Source organism: Papaver somniferum, chromosome 9, assembly GCF_003573695.1.
Source record: "Papaver somniferum cultivar HN1 chromosome 9, ASM357369v1, whole genome shotgun sequence".
NCBI classification, from domain to species: Eukaryota; Viridiplantae; Streptophyta; class Magnoliopsida; order Ranunculales; family Papaveraceae; genus Papaver; species Papaver somniferum.
The window spans coordinates 90,905,934-90,922,058 of NC_039366.1; positions in this window are offsets into that span (position 1 = coordinate 90,905,934).

A 16,125-nucleotide genomic window follows, 5' to 3' on the forward strand; every position below is an offset into this window, starting at 1 on the left:
GGCAAAGCGAAAGGAGCGAAAGAAGAAGATATTTTTTTTATTTTATTTTATAAAAAAAGAGAGGAAAAAAAAAGAAAGACATTTTTATTTTATTTTTTTTAAGAATTTTTTTTTTATATTATATTTTTCTTTTGCACTTTATTTTTGGACTTTGAACTGTGGACTTTATTTTTTTTTATTTTTTTTAAACCCTACGGAAGGGTAGTTTAAATATAAACTATTTGCATAGAAGGACGGCGATTACGATATCGCCTCGGCCCCTCGGGTTCGTACATGACATAGGAGTCGTGGCCCGAGTCGACTACAACAGTTCATCCCCCGTCTGGAACGAGAGTTAAGTTTGTCGAAACACTCGTGAATCCCCTGTCAGCGAGTTATTGTCTTCCTTCGTGTGAATATATGTCGAGGAACTGAAAACGGCTACTTTAATTTCCTAGTAAAGGGCAAGGGCTGGCCATACAAGATAAGGGTTCGTATTTCATCACCGTTCTCTTCTTGCCCGCCTTAGGAAAACGATACCAAACGCGAACCTAAGCTTAAAATACTGACTAGAAAGAAACTTATAGGGTAACGAGCTTAACAGGAAAGTCGTTCGAAAAATATTGGTTACTCTTTTAAGCATACTTCGAAGTTCATAATGGTTTATGTGAGTTGAATGCGTGACTGCGCCGCCTTGTAATACGGTGAGGCCTTGGGTATCAAAGCTCCACGCAGCTTCCCTCGCCTCTATTCAAATTACTTTGACTCGGATTGATTCCAGAGGGGTTTGCTTAAATTGTAACGAATTCCCTTTCGAAGGATTAGAAGCTGGTCTAGAAACAATCTAAGTGGAGCCATCATGCTTTTTGTTTGCTAGAAATCAGTAGGTTTGTTGTGGTGAAGTCAGCCTTGTTTGTGTTTGCATAGAACTTCCCTTCCTTTTAGGATTTTTCTTTTTCTTTTGTTTTTTTAGTGTATGCCCGAGGTCATTAGAGAACGGGGTTGGAAAAGAGACACTCTAGGTCGTTTGATTAGTGAAAAACCTAGTAGTTCTTCTTGTGAAGACAGGGAGCTCGAAGACTCTTCTTTTGAGAGCCCTGTTTTTGGAAACTTCAGTTTTGAAAATCTATCTCTTCTTGAGGAAAGTACCCCTAGTACTTCAGCTGTGCCAGCGATGACAACTTTTAAAGATTACATGTTCCCAACTAGGACCAACCGAGCTTCGTGCATTAAATTTCCAGCCAATACGGCTAATTTCGAAATAAAACCTAGTATTCTTCAGATGATCCCTATATTCTTAGGAAAAGATGATGAGAACCCTTATTTTCATATTAGGGACTTTGAGGAAATTTGTGGGACAGTTAGAATAAAAGACCTTACTGATGAAGTTTTGAAACTTAAGATGTTCCCCTTTTCCTTGAAAGATAAAGCCAAGACCTGGCTAAACAACCTACCATCTGAATCCATTGAAACATGGCAGGAACTTATTGCTGCTTTCTATATGAAATTCTACCCTAAGCATAAAACTGCAGTTGTTAGGCAGAAAATTAGTGCTAGTGTGCAACAAGAGGGAGAGTCTCTTTATAGGTTTTTAGAGAGATTCAATGATCTCCTATCCCAGTGTCCTCACCATGGATTTGATAAGCTGAAACTCGTAGAGATTATTTATGATGGTTTAGACTATTCGACCAAAGCCATGGTCGATTTTATGTGCGCTGGTGAGTTCACTAGTAAAAGTGATGAGGATGCCTTTACCTTCTTAGGAGTTGTTGCTGAGAAATCCCAACAGTTGGAGTCTTGTGTTGAACCCCCTAAAAGACTATTGGTTAATAGAAGTAGCACCAATATGGTAGATACGATTTTTGCGTCAGATGCTAAGTTTGCTGCTTTGTCAAGAAGGTTAGAAGCTTTGGAATTGAATCCGCCTAAACATAGGTCTCTTGTTGAACCTGATGATAGGATTAGAGCCTCTCAAGTCTCTAGTTGTGAATTAGAACCCAATAACTCGTTTTGGGAAGGTCATGTTAGTGAAGAGCAAGCCCATGTTGTCTATAACAATGCTAGGTTCGAGAACCGTCAGAAGTTTGACCCATACTCAGAGACCTACAACCCTGCTTGGAGAAACCATCCTAATTTCTCTTGGTCTAAAGGCCAGAATCAAGGTCAACCTATTAATTCTCATCCTCCCCCAGGTTTTGGTTATAATAAGAATTCTTCAGGTCAAGCCCAGTTCCATAACCCTTATGAGAATAGAATGACTAGCTTAGAGGAATCTCTTAGTATACTAAAAAAGAGCCAGGATATGCTATCACAAAGTCAGGAAATGTTAAGTCAGGAAATGTTAGTAAAGAGCCAGGTTAATTTTCAAGACGAAACCAAGCAGAATTTTAAGAATAATTTCAAGTCTCTTGCTAAATTAGAACTTCAAGTCGGCCAAATAGCTAAGTTCCTTACTGAGAGTGAAGATGGAAGGTTCCCTAGTCGTACTGATCCTAATCCAAAGGGAGAGAAATCGTACAATCACGTGAATTCTATGAAAACCCTTAGGAGTGGAAAGAAAGTCGACAATAAGGTTGCCATGCCTGATGGTGAACATGTTGTAGTTCACCCTTCTCAGCCAGAAAATGAGGAGACTGATAGAGTCTCTAAAGAGACCAATGAGGGTCCTAATGAGTCCGGCTTTGTTCCCAGATCCCCATCCCCACAGCTGCTAGTTCCAACTAAGAGAGAGTCCAACTTTAATTATATATTGGAGGTTTTTAAGCAGGTTACTATCAACCTCCCATTATTAGATGCGATTATGCAGATTCCCGCTTATGCCAAGTTTCTTAAGGACTTGTGTACACGAAAGCAAGCTTAGTGTCCAAAAGAAAGCCTTCCTAGCTAGTCACGTGAGTTCCATTATTCAGAATACCACTACTACTAAGTATAAAGACCCAGGGTCCCCTACCATTTCTTGCACAATAGGTAAATACCGTGTTGAGAAAGCGTTGCTTGACTTAGGAGCCAGTGTGAACCTACTCCCATACCATATGTACCTTAAACTAGGACTTGGTGAGATGAAACCTACCCAGATGACACTTCAGTTAGATGATAGGTCCGTTAAAATTCCTCGTGGTGTGATCGAGGATGTTCTTATTGAGGTCGACAAGTTTATTTATCCAGTGGATTTTGTTATCCTAGATACCCAACCTGTCCCTGACCCAGAGAACCAGATACCAGTGATTTGGGGGTATTTGATAGACGCATTTATGTGTCTAATTTGTCCTCAATGTTTCGTATTGTTAGTACTCGTTTTCTTCCTTATTATGGTGTTTTGTGTGTTTGTAGGTATTTTTTTGGAAATAAATATTGTTGGAAAATTCGGCTCGAAAAGTTGCTCGGAGCACCCCCGAGGACATTTGCTATACGAACCCCCACTTTTGCTATGTGTCACCCATGGCTATGTGTAGACCATTTGTCCATAACACCCATTTTTTATTCGGCACCCAGGACGTTGGATAAGGGCTAACCATCTTCTTCATTTCAAAAATTATGTTTTGGCGGGAAATATATGGTTTCAATGGCAGAACTAGGGTTGCGAATTTGAGCTTGTTTCAGCGAGACTAAAGAGCTGGAATTGTATGGGTATCTTCCTTTGAGCCTAACAGGATTGTTTTGGGTCTTTGGTTCGATGGATTTTGGCTAGAACTCGAGTTAGAAGAAATCAGGGAGTAAAGCTGGCTAAATTAGGGTTGGAGTTTTTACGCAACTCAGTGAGACTCAACGGCTCAGATTGATTGGGTTTGTTCCTCTGGTGTTAACATGCGTGGTATGGTTAATATTTTCGGTTCAAATTGGCTAGATTCTCAGTGGGAAGAAAACATACGTGCGTGTGCCAGGGAAGAGATATTCACGAGATTCGCATGAGTTGGAGAGAGTTTGCGCATGCTAGGAAGATTCTACCAACCATTTGGATCGTGACAGAGATAATTAAGGAGATTTTGCAGCTGTATAACGCATGCAGGAGCAGAAAAGGGAAAGAATATTATTTTGTGCCTGGCAGAATTATTGAGAATTATCCTGGAGTTATGACAGCGATTCTTAGGCTCTGTGGAGTATATAAACAGTGTTCGGAGGTCAGAGAACGGGGACGAAGAGTTTGGGAGAGAAAGAGAACACCACAGAGTTGAAAAATCAAAGCTGCAGAAACCTCCATTGCTGCTGCTGCACGAAGAACACGAAGAACATTGACCCACAACAAACTGTCGTTCATGCTACATTAACAATGACACAGAGGAGGGGGTCGTAGAGCTACAGTGTATTTGACAGTTTCGTTTTATCGTTCTCTGTAATAGTTTGGTTTGTAACAAATATAATTGTTACAAACCCGGTTTTTATTATATTTCTCCCATATTCATCATTTGTAAATCCTTTGAGCAATAAAAATGACTTTTGAGCGTGTTTCCAACATGATGAGAGGCTAAATTCTCGCGTAACCAAGGCAATGGATGAAGCTATTCACACATGAATAATGGGTAACTATTTCATTTTCTCTAATATTTAATTATAATTTACTCAATCACTTCTTTTGCAGAGTTCTTACATAATTTTCTTCTTTAGTTGTGATTCAATTAGATAGGTTATGCTTTGTTTAGATAATCTAATCTTAGGGGATACAACTAATATTTGAGAATATGTTTGATTATTTGTGAATAAGAAATAAAGGATTAAAAGGCTAATTAGAATTATGTAATATTTGACATCATTCATTCATGTGTAATAGTGGATTCTAGTGTCTTGGTTATTTTCTAATATCTTGAAATCAAATTTTGATCTAAGTTTTCTTTACTTTTAAGTTTTATTAAGTCTAGAATCTTTTGCTTTCACAAGCCTCAACGAACCTTTTACTACAACAATATTGAGATTACATCAAAGGATTGGATTTATTACTCTTTTGCAAGTTAGTCTTTCTCCAACTGGGAACATCGGATCTTGTCTTCGTCTTTACGAAGTTATCCTTTTGATAACCATTAAGATTGTGAAAAGGATTCGTATGACGTTTATAGGCAAAAATAGGTTTATCACAACACTGATTCCTTTGCCTAAAGGTTGGACAGTTACAACCTGTAGCATTAAGGGGATTAGCCTTAACATATGATCTTGGTTTCACAACTTCTTGTGATGCCCAAACAAGAACATCATGAAGTTTCTCATTCCTTATACGGAAACGACATCTCCTTTCTAGGTGACCTTTATTTCCGCAATAATGGAAAACATAAGGAATGTTCTTACCTCGATCCGTCTGTGCTGACTTTGGAGGTTGATATACTTTGCTCTTTCGAACCTTAATTGTCGGTGAAGGTATTTCACTTTTGCCATCAGTGGAAACCTTTTGTTGAGAAGAATCACTAGCCTTGACAAATTTTACCTCTTTGCTAATACTTGGAGCATCTATTCCCTTATAGCCCAATCCTCGTGTACCACGATGATTTTTACTTGCTCCTAGCATAATGGTTAATTTGCTTGAACTAGTATTGGTCTTTTTCAAGTCATATTCTAACATCTTGATTTTATCAAGAGCAGCAGCTAAATCATCCTCAAGGCATTTTTCTCGAGCGAGACAAGGACTTTCTCTGTCATCAAAACTAATTTGTTGAGAGTTAAACTATAGTTACAGGAAATCCTACACTACACCACTCACAAGATTTCATAAACATTCAACTCATTTTTGGATTAACAATCTTAATTTTATTGATGAATCTTTGAACAATCTTACAAAAAAAGATAAAAGAATCAAGAATAACCACTGCTCCAGATTTTCTCTCTCCTATTTACTTGCTTCTCACTCAAAAAAGATCTCTACCTTTTTTCTTTACAACTGAATGACTATTTATAGGGAAATACATAGTGGATGACAACTAATTTGCCCTTTATTTTCGGATATGACTTGCGACATTCTCGCAACCTTATAAATATCAATCTCGCAAACTTCCTTATTTTCGCAAGTCCATCATATTTTTCTCATGATTTAGCTGATGTCGTTTATTATGTCTTTTCTGAAATTGCTTTGCGACATTGTTGTGTTGCGTTGTTAATAATTTTGCTGAGGCATTATTGCTGCGAGATTCTGATCCTACATCTTGCCTCTTCTCATATATTCTCTGCGAACGATGTGAGAAATGCCGCAGCTATCCATCACTTCATATTATGCATTTAGCACACGTATCTTTTCTCCCATATGTTTCTTGACACGTCTTTTGTAACCGCTGCTTTTCAACCGCTCACGTCTTTTCGCATTAATTGTGTTTATCTTCTCGAAAATCTCTCTATATACTCTTCTTACTCTCCTTTTCTTCTTTTTTACTCTCTTTTTCATCTTCTCTGCAACTTCATCATTTTCTCCGTAAATTCCTTCTGTAATTTTCTTCTTCTTCCTTCTTCAATCTTCTTAATTCTTCGTCCATTCCCATACTCTATATTTAGATATGCCTCCAAGTGGTCAAAAACATGAGAAAACCTTAAAGGAGTTCAAAAAGATCTTGCCGAGAAAGGTTTCACACTTTCTACCATTCCTGGTGAAAGTGCCAAGTCAATTCTTTCTATCAAACTTTTCTCTGATCAACATTGTGATGATCAATCAATCATAGTTTCGCTGGGTCAAATTCTCGCAGGTCTCCCCATTCCTCTTTATGACCCAGATATTCCTCTGTTCTATGAAATTCTCGCTCACTCGGGATTTTCGCGAGCTATCTTCCAATTGAGTGGGGATTGCATCCGTCTGATTGGAGTTTGCTAATCGGTGCTGGTAAAGGATCTTTATCCTAAAAGCTTAGGGATCCTAAATTCGCAGACTTGGAGATAGTCGCTGAGAAGTACACAGTAGCGAATTTCTTCGAAAATTATGAATTAATATCTATGAAGAAGGAGAATACTCGCTGGGGTGTTCGCTTGAAAAGGAAGGATGTTATTGCTGTGAAGATAAAATGCTCATGCATGACATTGATTGGCACTCTGGAATAAATAAAACCCCTCGCCAATCCAAAGATGATAAATGGTGCGTCTTCCCCTTGATGCTGAAAGGACCCTATATTGCTGGTTCTAATGTCATTCCTGCGAATCTCACCGCTTATCGACCCTGGGTATTCTCTTGGCCTGATAAAGTGAAAGAGGTATATTTCTTCCAATTTCGCCCACTTTATGTTTCTTTATTTATCTTTACTCTTTTGTTCGCTGATTCTTGCGACATTCTACAGATCCAGAAACTGAAAGATAGCTACCGCGGACTGGGAAAGCCAATACCTTGCTAGCTCTTCGCTCATACACAGATGAGGTAAGAAATATTTTTTATGATTTTAAACAATATATTGTTGCCTCTGTTTCTTATCTTCATTTGTGTGTGAAGGTTATTGCTGAAGTAGAAGAACCCACCAAGCTGCGACGGCTGGTGATAAGGGTAAAGATATTCTTCGCAAAGGAAAATCATCTGCATCCTCTTCAAAGAAAAGAAAGAGAGGGAATTCTCCTCCTCCTTCAGATGTTCATTTCCCTGATGGTTCTGAAGATGATGAAGACAACAAAGATGATGATGACGACTCTGCTGCGAATAAAGATTCTCCACCTGAATCCTCTATGGCACAGTTATCTGGTATCTTCTCTGATTCTTGGCAAGGGATGGGAGATAATTGCCTCGCCAGTATATGCAAAGCTCTCGCAACTATTTGCGATACTCCTTTGTTGGATGGTGATAGTTCTCTTCGTGGAGTCTCCAGATCAGTGACTCCTAGCTTCCTAAATTCCCTCAATAGTTTGGTATGCCTTCGTCTTTTTACTTCTTCATTATTGTGACTCAAAATTTCTTTTTTTTTAATTATTTTTTGTATTTTCTTCGCAGGCTGGAAAAGCTTCTTTCTGTTGCCTCAGATTTGGAGAGGAGACGCGAAATTCTTGAAAAGAAGAATCTTCAATTTCGTACGAAGAATGAAGAACTGGAAACTGAAGCTAAGGTCTTCGTGAGAAAACGAACAATTAGAAGCTGAAGTTAAGTAAAGGTCTTCGCGAGAAGAACAAACAACTGGAAACCGACACTTCTTCGCAAAGGAACAAAATTTCTACTCTTCAAAAAGCTAATGATCAGCTCTATGGTATGCAATTTTTCTCCTTTCCTTTCATTCATTCATCCTATTGTCTTATCTTATTTGATTAATCCTTTTTGCAGACATTTATGGTCTTTCTGATGAAGCCATTCTTCTTCGTTCATTTCCCGATCCTAGATAATGACACTCTTCTTGAACATCTTAATAAATCTTTGAATAGTTTCTCTAATGATAAAATTTCATCTCTGCCTTTGAATGAACTTAAATCCAAATTTCGCCTCTTAGAGATTGATCATAGATCTAGTTTAGGTTTAGCCAACCAATTTAAACGTTTTTATCTCAATTCTAAAGAGAAGATCAATGAATTAAGAACCAAGATTAGCAAACTTATAGATGATAAAGATCGTATCTCTGATCAAGGTGTTAAGGCTTTGGCGAAATTCCAAGAGACTCTTCTTGAGGTTCAACTTGAACGAGATGAAGCCAATCGTCAAAATTGTGCTTAGCGAGAGAGAAAACCAAGTTCGTTCTCGTCTTCTCATAAATAGTGATGATGAGTTCGCTTGGGCCGCGACAATCTTGGATAACGCCAGAAAAGATTTAGGTGTAAATGTTAGTCTCCAAGTTGAGCATACAGCCTTGATTAGAGATATGATTTCTGAGAGAGAAGGTCATTAACTGTTTTCCTTTATTAATCTTTGGTTTTTCACGAGTTTTTATCAAGTTACTGATTAATTCTATATGCTTCGCAGGATCTGAAAGTAGATATCGCCAAAGAGTTGAGGAACTTGAAGCTGAAAAAGAGGAACTCGCAAAGAATCTTTCTTCTCGCAACGACAAATATTCTAGATTAAAGAATCAAATCAAGATCACTGTTGCGAACTTTAAGAACGACGCTCTGCATTTTCGCAATCAAACTATTCAAATGGTTTGTGATGACCATAGTATTCCTCACTCTGATTATCCTTGTCTCTTGGAGGAGATCCCAAAGAACATTCCTAGTCTGACCATCTCTGATAGCGAAGCTGATGATGAAGAATCTGATGGGATGAATTCTGATGGAGATAAAGGTTCTGATGCAGACGAAGAAGAGAAATCTGATGAAGATGATGAAGGATCAACTAAGAAGTAGTCTTTGTTTCTTTCTTTGATCTTCTGTAATACTTGTACATTTATTCCTTCTTTTTGTATATTTGCGAATTCTTTGGTTCCCCATATTCCTTAATATATGAGTTTCTTTCATTTCGACCTGCATTCATTAAAACAATTCTTCCTTGCAATACGGTTAATCAACATAATCATTAATTTTTGAATTTTTGCGTAAATCTATCATGTGGAGACAAATAACATTTTCTAATTTCATTCATTCCCATACTTGCCTCTGTTATTTGTATCCAAATGAGAGATTTTGCAGTTTTCTTATTTTGTGCCTCAACTTCGCAGTTGTTTATGTATAATTTCGCAATCATATGCGAAGTGAATTTTGATTCTTTTCAAAATCTCATTCCTGTGTGGTCTTATTTTCCTTCCTAGTTAAAGGTCTTATTATGCCACCTCTTGTCATTGCGACAAAATCGCAGGACGTCCTTGCATTTTCATGCAAAAACCCATTGATCTTGCCTTAACTTTTTCTTTGTATTATTGCCTCTCAGGATGTTGCGACAATATGACAGGCCTAAATTTCTTGCGAAAATAAAGCCCCATGACATTGTCGTCTTGCGACGAAATCGCAGGACGTCTTCGCACTTTCATGCGAAAACCCATTGATCTCGTCTTATCTTTCTTTTAGTATTATTGCCTCTTCAGGATTGTCGCACAAATATGACAAGCCTTAATACCCTTGCGAGTAAAAAGCCTCATGACATTTGCGTCTTAAGACACTTATCAGCTCCCTAATGGAGGGTGCCGCCCTTATCTCCCCCTGGTTCCCCTTCAAGGAGGCGTACCTCTACCATACAAGGTTGGCTCCTCCCATCCGGTCTTAACAACAACCAGTTGTTTTCGCAGCCTCTTATCCCTTTTACCTATAGGGCTTATGGTTACGAGACTGCACCCTAAGTGGGGTTTTCTTCGGGCCGAGTGCAGTATAAGCCAAGACTTGTCAAGAATGGCAAGGTACGCTCCAGACGCCCCTGGCACTCTTGACTCAACCGTGTACCTCGGCGCCTTGGTCAGATTCTGCACTCCTTGGGAGAGTCCTTATTACCTTAGTCGCCCAACCTAAGTCATATGCTTAAGCTGAGAATCCAAGGTGCCTCTCCCGGATGGGCTTTATTGACCCCAAATCTCCATGACTCAGGTTCCGGGGCGGTGTAGCCTTTCCCTGAGCCATGCAACAGGTACCCCCTTATATGACGTACTTTAGGTCTTACATTTGCCTCTTGCGAAATTGTATTCGCGAACTAGGGTGTACGCCATAAAGGTTCGCCCCTTTCTCTTTTGTCATTGTTCTCTGATTGTCTTTTGTAGAATTCATTATCTCTGCGAGATTCTCGCACATCATCATATCGTATTTGCACTTCTCAATCTCTTTTCATCATTCAGTAAAATGTATTTTTGAGAATTTTATTTGTTGCGAGAGTGTCGCAACAAATCAATCATTCATACACTTCTTATTTTTATTACCTTTGCCATTCTCTGCTTCTTTGTTATTTTCTGCTACTGCTTCCTTGGTAGTGGTATGTTCACCATTTCTTATTCTGAGCTAGCATTAGTTTCGCAACATTTCTTCTTTTTCGTTCGATTGCATCCACCATCAATCTCTCACTTCTTTGTGTCTCTTGATTTTGTGTCGCCAACTTTCCTTCTTGTTTGCTCTTCCTTCGCAGGATTCTACCTCAGTTTCGTAACATTTCTTTCCTTCAACCCAATCTCCTTTTATGATTCCTACACCGCTGGGGTGAGGGAATTTGATGCACTGGTGGAAAGTTGAAGCTACACCTAGAATCCCATGTAGCCAAGGTCGACCAATTAATGCATTGTAGGGTGACTCTACGTCAACAACACAGAACAGGATTTCAGAAGATATTCCCTTCAATGGAATTCGCATAGTAACCTCCCCTTTAGGCTTGTTGGCAGTACCATTAAAACCATATATCTTATATGTTGATGGTATAAGATCATCATCTCTCCCTCCCATGGTTTTATAAGTATGATAGAATAAGATGTTCACAGAGCTTCCGGTATCGATTAGAATCCTATTAATTGCCCATGAGTCTTCAGCTTCATCATCTTCATCTTCTTTCGGTTTTGGATTAATTTCTAATTTTACCACCAATGGATTGTCATGTACTCTCCACCTTCGGGACTTCTTCTGCGGTAAAAGAAATAGTCTGCTTCTGCCATTCCTCTGGCGAGATTTTCGCAATGTTCATAATTTCTCTTCCATCATTGTCTCTTGCGAACACTCTACTCAAAACATTGTCATGAAAATCTTCAATTGTCTTGTATGAATGTACGATAGAGTGACAGAATAGATTCTTTGCTTTTGCACCAACTTCTACGAAGAACGTTTCCTTCTCTTTCACCGTGTTTACTCTGTGATGCTCTGGTGGTGGTGGTAGTAATGGTTGAGATTGTGGGTTCCTACCAGAAAGTGGTTTAGTTTTCCTTGATCTATCATTCTCAGAATAATTCTCTTTATATTTCTGCAATCATTTGTAGTATGTCCGTGAAAATGATGATAAGAACAGAACTCATGACTTCTGCGGCTTTGAGGTGGTTCCGTTCCCATGTTCCATGGTGTTGGTATATTCTCCATCAAAATTATAGCTTCCCATATTTTCTCCACACTTGCATTCAGAGGTGGCATCTTGATTTCTTCCCATACTACCTTGTGACCTCCTTGTCCTCTATTATAATTTTGTCTTTGACCTCCATAAGTTTCTTGCGGCTGATCAAGTCTTTGAATCTTATTATTTCCACCACGATTGTAGAAATTTCTTTCTCTTTCATACTCCTCTTGATCTCGGCTTCCCATAGCCACCAGTTTCTGTTGATTGTTGCCCGTAACCTTTTCTTGTTGTACTTGCGAAGTGCTCGCCACTGTGTTTATTAGTTTAGGTAATAAGCTTGCATTCGCTGCTTGTGAATTGGTGTTCGCAACTGGGTATGATTCCATTTCATTTTGCCTTTCCTCTAGAGCAATATACTCTTCCTGAAGTTCTCGCAGTTCAGTCATTGTGATTGTTCTTGACTCTGAAAATTTGGATATAATAGATTGGTTGCGAACATAGCATTGATAAATGAAGATAAGATATCTCTCATCCACACGGCCAGCCATTCACTACACATAGTCCTCCACCTTTTAGTAGTGCTTCAAACTTTCGCCAATCCTTTGTTTTAATCCAAACACATCTTCAATACCAGGTCGCGAAGAATTGTTACTTATATATGCCCCCAAGAATGTGGTCTGCAAATGATTGAAAGATGTTATTGTATTTTTTGGTAGACCTTCGAACCATTTTAACGCCTCTCCTGTTAGACTGGATGCAAAATACTTGCACAATACGGCATCATGATTTTCCCACTTAACATGCACCTCACGTAGGCTTTAATGTGTTGAATTGCACAAGTTGTTCCATCAAAAATGTTGGTTAATGCGGGCAAATTGCATTTCGGAGGTATTCCTCCTAGTTGTACTTCTCTTGTAAATGGAGTTTTCGCAGCTTCTTCTATAGCTTCATCTAATTGTCTTCTGCCTACTTCTCCTCTATTATTTAGCATTCCTCTCATTTCTTCCAATTCTTTTAAGATTTGTTCATTTACGCCTGAATTTTGATCCATTGGTCTTTTTAATTTCGCCTCCCTTCTTCTGCGTTCATGTCTTTCTTCTCTCGCGAAATTTTGCATTTCTTCTTCATCATCCTCATCTCGTCTTCTCCTGCGTTCTCTTCCTCATCTCTATCTTGAATTCGTATATGATGATGTCTCTCATTTTCCCCTCCATGATTTTGTTCATTTCTTATCAATTCCATTCGTTGTCTTTCATCCCTCCTCTGTACTCTATCATACTCTTCATTGAGATTACCGTTATTCCGGTTTTGTGTACGCCTTCTTTCTCGATTGTATGATTGTTCTGGCGAATTGCCTCCTGAAGCTCTTGTTCTTCCATTTCCGCTCTCAATCTTTCACGTTCGCAAGTTAAACGTGCTTGTTCAGCATAGTGTCTTTCAATTTCTTCTTCAATCGTTTGTTGATTTCTTTGAGCTTCTCTCTCATGTAAAATTCTCCTTCCTTCCTCTCGATTCCCTTCGCCATCTTGATTATTTCGTCCCTGACGTTGTCCATTCTCTGATTTCTATCATTTTGCCTATCATCAAAAGTTTCATTTTGTGGAACGTAACGATCATCAGTCCTTTCTCTACCTTCGCGATGTTCTTCATTCGGATTTCGTATTTCTTCTCGAATATTATTTCCAGCATTAACTGGGTGAGTTTCGCCTCATTCTCTTCTAGTCGATCTTGAATACGATCTTGTAGTACTTCGATCTTCTACTCTGTAGTCTCATATTTTCCATCCTCAATTCGTGATTTTGCCTTGTTAGATTTGCACGTCTTCTGTCTCAGCTCTTCTTTCTTCATGCATTCTTCGTCTCAACATCTACTGCTCCAATTTCCTCATCTTCATGAATTATTCCTTCAACTATTTCTTGTCCTCTCTGTTTGTCTTATTTCTCGTTGTCGTTCTTCTTCTTCATGCTGAATTTGATCGCCAAGTGTATGCTCACTCTATCATAATCCATAGTTCTATTTTGTACCGGTGTTTGTTGAACTGGTTGTTGAATTTGATTTTCTCCATCATTTCTTATTCTAGTAGATTCTCCTGTTTCACTTCTCTCCCTTCCAGCAAGTCTTTTACTTCTTCTTCTAGCGTTGTTGGTTGTTCGGATATATTCTCCTTCTAGCCATTTCTTCAATACTAATGAATTGTAAGAGATTCCGTAAAATTCTTCACCAGTTATTCTAATTTCCCACAAATCAGAATATTAATCTTCAACTTTTCTAGGGTGATCTTCAATCTTCGTCCCTGTTTCTAGCGCCATTATGTAGTTGCAGGAAATCCTACACTACACCCCTCACAAGATTTCATTAACATTCAACTCATTTTTGGATTAACAATCTTAATTTTATTGATGAATCTTTGAACAATCTTAAAGAAAAGATAAAGGAATCAAGAATAACCACTGCCTATTTACTTGCTTCTCACTAAAAGATCTCTCCTTTTCTTTACAACTGAATGACTATTTATAGGGAATACATAGTGGATGACAGCTAATCTGTCCTTTATTTTCGGATATGGTTTGCGACATTCTCGCAACCTTATAAATATCAATCTCTCAAACTTCCTTATTTTCGCAAGTCCATCATATTTTTCTCATGATTTAGCTGATGTCGTTTATTATGTCTTTTCTGAAATTGCTTTGCGACATTGTTGTGTTGCGTTGTTAATAATTTCGCTGAGGCATTATTGCTGCGAGATTCTGATCCTACATAAATCTTGCTTCAGATTCTGCAAGTTTCTCTTCCAACAAAAAGTACTTTTGATAAAGATTATCACATTCAAGTGACTTCATACGTAGGTTTTCCTCAGAATCCTTGAGGATCGATTCGTTAGAACGATTCGAAAAATAAACACATGCGTAACATCTTCTCAATTTCTTGTTTTCTCGACAGAGAGGAGTCAAAATAGGTGAGACATGAGAAGTTGTAATCTTCTTCATATTCCACGAATCCAAAAACTTAACATACTCTGAGACTTCCTCATCAACATCTCTATCAATATCTAAATCACCTTCATCAGAAAGTTCATCCAACTGTTCTTCTAGGAGAGTTTCCCAATCAACAGTTTTTACATCAAGAGAATGTTTAGATATTGACTTAGATGTGACAGTTCTCTCAGGTGAATCCAAGCTTTTAGAATCATCTGGTAATTTCTGAACTGGTACGTTATTAGAGATAGACTCGTCCATAATCAGATCGCTACAAACACAGACTTATAAGGTCTTTAACGTGTTTTCCTGCTCTGATACCAATTGAAAAAGCGGGGGTACAACATCCACACCCAACAATTCGATTAGAAATTTGTATGTACAAACTCCAATATACTTTCTAGAGAGTCAACTAGACAGTCAGACTCAATCTAGACAAAAAGTATATCAAAGAGTTTATATCTCAATCTCTCGATTTGATTTTTACTCAAGCAAATAGAAATCTGCGAGTCTTTTTCAAATACTCCAATGATTCCAAGTACTCCAATGATTCCAAATGTGTTCAATTATGCATCATCGCTGTTGAAGATCCGTAGCAATAACAATGAGAAAACAGTCGCTCTCAATCGTTGTTATCCAGTGTCATAGTATCATTACACAACATCAAAGTTCAATTGTATCACAACTTTGACAACAATACTATGGTGATATATATCACTCCCCCTTAGTCAATACTTCGTCTCACATGAATACCACTCCCCCTTACATAATGATCCGTAAACCATATGTATTTGTAGTGTGAACTACATATTAATTCTCCCCCTTTTTGTCAATATAAATTGGCAAAGGTACGAAAACTAGTGGGATCCTCATGAAATTTTCATAGAGATACTTCATGACCAAAAGAGAACAACATATCAACTTGTTTAGATGCAATCATATAGCCGAAACTAAACGCGTTCATCAAAGAGTTTACAAAGATACAAGATGACCCCTACAATATTCCACAACCGCACCCCATAAAGATTTGGCAATTAAGCACAAGTTCAATTAAGAACTCTCCCCCATAAAATGTCATTCCCGAAAGAACAACAAGAGCGACCTTAATTTTACAAGAAAAGAAGGATTTCTTTGGACATTAACAAATCACATGGAACATGAATTTGTATCAAAAAAACTCAATTGAATTAACCACAAGGAAAATGATCAATTCAATTGACCATAAGAAAACTTACGGAGCAACACAGTACATACACAAAGATGTGTATCAGGGAAAGACCAATACTGCGGAATAATCAAAGATTTTTTCTATTTTTCATCACAATTTGCATAATGACATATAATAGACTTGATCTTTGAAAA